The sequence below is a fragment of the Schistocerca nitens genome, chromosome 1, assembly GCF_023898315.1.
Source record: "Schistocerca nitens isolate TAMUIC-IGC-003100 chromosome 1, iqSchNite1.1, whole genome shotgun sequence".
Lineage (NCBI taxonomy): Eukaryota > Metazoa > Arthropoda > Insecta > Orthoptera > Acrididae > Schistocerca > Schistocerca nitens.
Window position 1 is genome coordinate 313,053,861 of NC_064614.1, and position 8,461 is coordinate 313,062,321.

Genomic DNA, 8,461 nt, shown 5'->3' on the forward strand with positions numbered 1-8,461 from the left:
GCACTGATTACGTATTTGTTTATATGTTCAGATGTGCTAACAAAACTATCGGGGTTCCATTTAAAAAAACGTAGGTTTGTGTTAAAAAACATACTTCCGTGCATTTTTTTATGGTTTGTATTAACCAATTACACTAGCCCCTTCCCTCACGTCCAGTCTGTGGAATCGATTCGTCAGTATTTGATATGGTTTACGAAATATATCCAGCGGTAACGTTAGGTGACTCACCCTGTATAAGAGCGGAGAACGTGTTCGTCAGCGCGCCGGAGATCGCCATCATAGTTTATGTGTGCCCTCGTAATAGTGATTCAGTGTCTCGTCGTTTGTGCTCCGTCGTTCACATGTCTCATTTCTGTTGTCTATGCTCGTGTGCTAGTGCTGAACGTTTTTTATTTTCACTGCGCCTGTGAACGGCTCCATGTTTTTTAACTTTGTCTACTGTTTTTTATCCACAGTTTTTTTCTTTCTCTGTGATTCTTTCTGTACTCCCTGTAATGTCTGTGGCCGAGAAGCGGCGTAGTTTTGCCGCTGCCGGCCTACCTGTACAGGTATAAAAATAACAATAAAGGGAAAAAAAGTCCTTGTTCGGCTCACCTGAAGATGAGTGGCAGTTGGCCAGTCGAAATATCGTGTAATGAAGTTTATGACGACCGGCTGCAAGCCCGAAATCTCTCTGAACAGTTGATTCGCCAGGAAATTTTTAAACTTTAGAAATTATATGTTTAATTAAACGTAAGGAACTAGAATTATTACCCTTATTACGCAGGAAGGATATATCATGCCATATGCCGTAACCTTGTTTTAAGACTGAGGGCCTCAACGAAGGATAACTACATGACGTATTTAACAAGTAATTATCGTGCAACAAAGCTTTGTATAAGATATGAAACAGGCTGTTTTACGTTTGCGCCCTTAAAATCACGGTACTCGGTTTTCCACGCACGATCACACATATACACACAAACACAAAAAAATCAGCGTAGTGTAAATACAAAACCACAGTACAAATGAGCGTCACGTGAAAGAATTTTCACATAGCGATATCAAACTGTATTGACATTATTTTTTTCTCCTTTATTGGATTTCGATTCCCCCCCCCCCCCAAAGGGGGGGGGGCTGGCAGCAGCACAGTACGCTGCTCTGCAGCCTACAGAAAAGTTAAAATACACTATTAGGGATAACACAACAATAAAAGCAGGCGATAGTGACATTATTTAGCATGGACCTGGTATACGTTTCACATGTTGGATTGTTAGCACGAGAATCGGAAGTTACAAGAATTAAAATAATATTACAACAAATAAGAAACTGCGCCAAATATGTGTAGTTTAAAATAGGAAGGGACAGCAGACCGCATGAAGAGTGCCAGCATTAACACCTTCAAACCAGAGCTGAGATTTGTGTTTTTCGCTGTAGGGCGGCGCACGTTTTCATGCTTTCCTTCACCTGTCAGCGCTGCTTTTCCTGTTTTTCACCGCTGGACGGTGGTCGTATTCAAACGCCCTGGGCTGCTACTTTAATATATTGATCTTTTATTTTTGGAATGGCGAGAGATTACATAAAATAAATGTACACTAAATTAATCACAAATTATGTGATATCTCATTTGTCCAGAAAGCTCTCTCGTTGAAAGCTCACATAAAATTGTGTTCAGAGCCTTTCACTGCACCTTGTTTTTTAGATAATACATCATACGTTATTGTATTGCTGATAGCATAATCGGTAGGCGCGAGAGTGAGCCACCTGTGATACACGCTGCTCCAGAAATAGGAAAAATCGACCAGTTAAAAACTGATACCCGTAGTTCAATTCCGTGTAACCGGTGTTATCGGCTATTTGCTTGATGTCAGCAATAACGAGTTTTTTTTATTTTTCACTATAAATCGGGTAAAAAACCGGCATATCAATTCGTCATAGCAACAATGCTAAAATTTTGGTTTTTAAATCAAACTACTTTTAAAAACGAGTAACGTTTACTCGCAAAATTTCCGTAGAATTGCAATATTCTGTTACTATAGAAAGTGGAAACAGCCATCAGTGCCGTTTTAATAAGAGTTAGAAACTACCAATAAACAAGTATCGGCCGGCCGCCGTGGCCGAGCGGTTCCAGGCGCTTCAGTCTGGAACTGCGTGAACGCTAAGGTCGCAGGTTGGAATCCTGCCTAGTGCATGGATGTGTGTGATGTCCTTAGGTTAGTTAGGTTTCAGAGGTTCTAAGTTCTAGGGGACTGATGACATCAGATGTTAAGTCCCATAGTGCTCAGATCCATTTGAACCATTTGAGACAAGTACCATAAAAATCGATACAGCATATCTAAAACAATAACGTACCTGTTAACGTGTGGTGTTGAATATTAGACAGTACGCGTGTACATGCAGTGTGCAAGGCTGGCTTCCGCATCATCTATAAGGTCGTTTCTCGCTGTTCAAATGGTTCAAATGGCTTTGAGCACTATGGGACTCAACTTCTGAGTTCATCAGTCCCCTAGAACTTAGAACTACTTAAACCTAACTAACCTAAGGACATCACACACATCCATGCCCGAGGCAGGATTCGAACCTGCGACCGTAGCAGTCGTGCGGTTCCAAACCGTAGCGCCTAGAACCGCTCGGCCACCCGGGCCTTCGTATCTCGCTGTCATCGTTGTACTTGCGTTGTATTGCAGAATGATTGCATCTCTAGTTTGAAAGTATTTCACCATATGCGGTAGCAGCGAAGTACAATGCTCTATTTGCTTCAAAAGATTAAAAACAGGAGGGGGTTGAACACGCATGTAACATCATGTAAGGAGTGAACTTCCATAACGTTCGCTGGAAGAGAAGGCACATTTGATTGACGTACCAATAATGTTATCGACGTGTTACAAACTTGGGCAAACAACGGAACCCTCAATTCTGTGGTTGCTTCAGCGTGAAAAATTGATACAATCTGAAGGTGACGATGCAGGAATATCATCAACTTGCGATCTTTCGCTGTAGCCGTTGCTGCGCCTGTTACTTTCAGTTTCGCCATCTTTGCTGGAGGTAAACACCGAATTCTGCCACAGCCTCAACCAAATATCGATCGAAATATCACTCTTGTTCAGCTCCTTTAGAAACTTTTAGTCATTATTCGAAGTATACCGTTACTGAAAGTAACAGCAAAAAGGAACCTAAAACTGATTATTTCAGAAGCAAGTTATTTTGCGCGGTGTAATCAGTCATGTTAAACAGGGGACGGGAAAATTCAGTATTACAGAAAACCAGTTGTTTCAGCAGTAACCGCCATCCCTAACGCCACTCGATGGGACAGTCTAGCGTCAGCCACTGATGGTACACGCCACCCAAACGGAATGTCTATCGTGATCTTGCCGACATGAAAGAGCGAAAAAAAGGAATTATACAACACATTTAGAATGTTTGCATCACATAAAGACCTGAATATGATAAGCATGAGTTCTGTGTGGCTTGAAACCCAACGGCAAGATACGCATCTACATTACCAGTAATACTCACCATGCCATGAATCACACAATAACCAACACATAAATTACAGTGTCATCAGTTTCTCATAAAGGGAGACAGGAAACTGGCAGGTAACTTCCTGGAAACAAGCAAGCGCAGTGTATACAACCAGCAACGAAAGCAGATTGTGTGTCACATCACATGCTAAGATGAACAGTATAAAGATACATGCATAAGAGAAAGGAGATCGTAAAATAAAAGTACATGTTTCTTCCAGAAAAATGTAATGAATACGGTCACATGTGAACAAAATCTTAGGACATTTACATAAATAGGTGTGAGTAGAAAGGATGATATACATAGTCAATAATACATTAACCTTCCACAATTTTTTTAAAGGATCCGTTTACCAGATCGAAAACGTAAATCAAAGTATTAGTTACAGTAAACTAGAAGACGTTTTCCTAGGATTGTAGTATTAGCTGCCACGATTTTCCGAGATGTGTCTCCGATATCCTAAACTTTTCGCTACTCAGTCTTATCTTTATGTGAGCGAGATGGGCTTCCTTATTAATATTTTTCATGTGACAGTTTCGAAATATTCCGTAGTATGAATGCAAACGCTGGGGAATCCACTGGTCTTACGACCACAAAGTCAGAGTGTTAATTAACCACAGCGCTATTTCCCAGCTGCCCGTGTTTTTTGCGCTGTGAATATTTTTAGGCAAAGCTTAGGTAGGTGGTCATAGAGTCGACGTAGCATTCTGCCGCTGTAACTGCCGTAATGAAAACGAAATAATCGCCGGAGGCGTTTATTAGGGCGCGCAATCTCGTTCCGCGGACAGCGGCGGCTGCCCATGGCGCGCGGGCCTGACAGTGCAATTTGCGTGTGCAGCGAGCTGCACTCGGCGATCCACCTGCGGGCTGCTGCTATCTGCTGACCCTCCACACTGCCCACTGTGCCCACCAGCCCCGTGCGCGCCGCTGCCGCCGCGGCCGTCAGATTCCCCCGCCCGGTTGATTAATCTGACTTGTTGCGGTTGTGGCCCCCGGCGTGTATCTGGCATCCTCAGAGAGAGACTTTCAAAGCCGCCACTGCACACTGTTAACTGTACGCAAACACACAAGCTCAGTCTTCTCGCGGGAATGTTCGACAGCTTGTTGATCTACTGTAACAGGACTGAGAATCTTCAGCTTGTGATAGAGTTACCTTTTGTTAAATATTTTATGTTTTTTCTTTCATCACCGTGATCTATAAAAACTCAAATAAAACAATCATCTTCCTTAGTTACTCCTTTATTTCATCTCACGACCTGTTTCAGGAGTGTACATTTCGTTATTTATGTGGAACAAGGTGGAACGATGATATTGTGGTACCCAGTTGCTTGCAGGTTGCAGTCAGTTGTTCGTTGTAGTTTCATTTGGCTACAAATACGTATAACACGCACTTGTTAGAGCAATATGGCACTACGATTTTACATTTTATACGGTGATAGCGTTACTTACAATCAGACCCTGTGCACAGAACTCTGAGGTTCTTCAGAAATATACATTTTTAACTTAGTTTATCTCACAGAACAGGAACCACTATCGTTCCTTACGGACTATAAGTCGTTACTGACTACGCGACGCACCTTAATGTTCAAGTAATTGGTTTTAAAAAAAATTACATTTTTACCATTTTTAATATCATATTGAAAAGCCAAACTAGAAAAATTCTTCGTTTGTAAAACCAAACTGGTCTTTAAAACCCTTGAAAATTGTCAGCTGAACTGTCTTCTTCCTCTTCTTTTTGTCTTTCTTCTCCTCCTTCTCCCTCTTCATCGTCACCGTTGTCCTCTTCATATATGAGATGGTCTTCACTGCCATGGAGAGCGTTGCTTATGCCGCACTTGGGTACTGCTCAGCGTTTGGGATCCCTATCAGGTTGGACTGAGGGAGGCCGTAGAAGCAATTCAGAGGCGGGCTGCTAGATTTGTTACTGGTGGGTTTGATCATCACGCGAGTGTTACAGAAATGCTTCAGGAACTCGGGTCGGAGTCTCTGGAGGAAAGGAGGCGTTCTCTTCGTGAATAGTTACTGAGGATATTTGGAGAACCAGCATTTGCGACTGACTGCAGTACAATTTTACTGCCGCCAACTTATATTTCGCGGAAAGACCACAAAGATGAGATAAGAGAGATTAGGAATCGTACAGAAACATACAGGCAGTCGTTGTTCCCTAGTTCTGTTTGGGAGTGGAACAGGGAGAGAAGATGCTAGTTGTAGTACGAGGTACCCTCCGCCACGCACCGTATGGTGTGGTGGATTGCTGAGTATGTATGTAGATATAGATGTAGATGTAACAATAACGTCTTTTCTCACTCTAGACCACGATTGTTTTATCCACTGACACACTTGTTTGATTGCAGGTCCTTTAAAGCTCCCTTCGGCGTGAATTCCTGTTGGGTTTCTTCCATCATTCATTTTTTTCATTCCTCTCTCACACACACTGTAAATGGTTTATTTACCGAGTCATCAAGAGGTTGTAGTTGTGAAGTAAGTCCTCCCGGAATACCAGCAAGCTTCGTATTCCCTGTCTCAATTTCTCTTTCACAGAATTTTTCAAGTGACTACTAAGCTGATCTAGCACAAGAAGAGAACTCTTCTTAGATAAAGCAGCTTTCATTCTCTGTTAATCCATAATTTCAAATCAGCCTCGTCCATCCAAAACTGGCCATGTATGTTAACAACAACAGCTGTCGGTATTCCAGGAGGTTTTAGCATTTTTTGCGCTTGAAAGTGACCATTGTATTAAGTTTAGTACCGTCAGCGTAACATGAAACGACAACATGGTAGTGCATTTTTTCATGTCCGCTCGTTTTTATAGTTATAGTTTTAGCATCTTTCATGGCAATACTTCTGTTACTCGTCACATCAAATGTAAGAGGAGTTCTGTCCACATTCGCTGTTTGGCTCAGTACCGCACTAGTTTTCTTTAGATGTTGGATAATAACGCAGTTTCGGAGTGTTTGGGAACTGTTCCAATTGCTACGAGGTTCGTGGCTCACCGACCCAGGACATCAAAGTTGATTGTTGATTTAGTTACCGAAGCCAGTCTGTTAACATGGTGCCGTTGGTTTTCATGGTTGGCTGTTGGGGGTATTCCCCTAAGCAACAATGAGTGTTCGAGTTGGTGAAAGTTTGGCCACCATCCGGTGGAGTTTAACTGTATTTTGGTTATTTGAAATGCAAGTGCACCAGCGGAATTTTCTGCTTTGTGGCCGTTAGCTTTCTGGTTATGCGCCCTGGCCTCTGACGTAAAATTCAGGCAGTGTCCTTTCCTCACCGTGCTGTCGCTGTCCAAAACGTGTGTGTAGTTTCGACAGCTTATACATACTTGATAGTGGGTGGCTACGCCTTTTACGTTTTGTCTTAGGAGTTCCTTGTGTACTGATCGGGTGGAAAGCAAGTCGTCTTGTCGGTGGGTCCGTTGACTGTCTCTTGGTTGGGTTGCCGGCGGATCGGATATAGTTGGGCCGACAACCTATCTCCCCTAAGCGAACGTTAATATTTCAAGTGCAGACCGACCCCCGGAAACTTCTGAGCGCCGCTGGCTGTACTGCCTTTTCTTATTGCTATTTGATCATGTATTTAATGTCTCATAGCCGATGGTTTGAATTTGTATGCTTTTAGTTGGGTTTTAAATAATGGGCCTTCATCCGCTTTAAAATTGAAAGTTCCTTACTTATCAAGTCTTCCATTGTTTGGGCCATCAGCCTCGTTTGAAATATTATTTAAGGATAAGACATTGCGCTTTCTGCCTTGTAAAAATATATCATAATTGTGTTTTGAATCATGGGCCTTCGGCCGTTTTAAAAGTAAAATTCCGTATTGTAAAGTCTTAGATTGTCTGGGCCTTCAGCCTCCGTTTTTGAAATTATATGAGGATAAAGCTTTGGGCCTTCTGCCTTTGAAAATTTGTTGTAGTTGTATTTTAAATCATGGGCCTTCAGCCGTTTTAAAAATTAAAAAGGTTGTGCCCTTAAGCCATAAGATTGTGTGACATATTCAGTTGACAGTTAAGCTCGGAAATTTCCACTGTTATGTTTGGGCAATTAAATAAAGTTATATGTGTTCGAGTGTAACTGACAGCCGCTCAGTTTTGACCCCTTTCCACAATTCCAACTACCTTTTCTGTCCTGCGGATTTAAAAAGGCGTTTCAACTAAGTGTTGGGAACTGGTTATTAGCAGGGGGACAACAGCATGTACACTTCTAGCCCGCCTTCCACTCACGCCACAGCATCGACGTGCATGGTTCGACTGGTGAAGTCAGAGGATCACTTGTGAGACGGAATGGGGTGCTGTGGCCTTTAGCGATGAACGTAGATTCTGTCTATATGCAAGTGATGGTCGTTTGCACATACGATCTAGTCCTGGCCCCACACCAGGTCTTTTGGCCTGGAGTGCGGTAAGTTACAACTTCGTTCAACCTTGGCGTTTTTGGTGGAGTCGATAACCAAAGATCGGTGCGTGCAGAGAGTTGTTCGACCCGTACTTTTGCCATACATTCAACAGGATGGTGATGCATTGTTTCAGCAGAAAAATGCTCGTCCACCCACTCTCCGTGAAACTCAACGTGTTGTGAAAGACATGCAGGAACTACCTGGCTAGCACGATCTCCTAACTTGTCTCCAGTCGTTTCCGTGTGGGATATACCGGGAGAAGAAGTGACTCGTGTGGCTCGTCAACCAACAACTCTTACAGAACTACCTGAGCAGGTCGAGCGGGAATGGCAGAATGTGTCCCAGGGCAGTATTCGCCATGTATACGATCGATTGAATACCAGAGTCAGCGTCTGCATTTCCGCCCGTTGAGGCTAAATCACGTACTAATATGATTATTTCAACATGGGTCGATAGCTGGTACCTTATAACAGCTTGCGCTATTGATTCATAAATATAATCATTTAGTATACTGCATATTATTGTAACAATAAATATTAAATGAATTGTAAATCTCTAAAAGGGTGTACAA

General features: G+C 42.5%; 1 non-coding gene across 1 annotated transcript; it reads right to left on the reverse strand.

The window, feature by feature from the left end:
- Window positions 1-2,539: 2,539 nt before the first annotated feature.
- Window positions 2,540-2,623, reverse strand: Trnap-ugg (transfer RNA proline (anticodon UGG)). Its single transcript has one exon. It is a non-coding gene; the product is annotated as a tRNA-Pro (tRNA).
- Window positions 2,624-8,461: the final 5,838 nt, after the last annotated feature.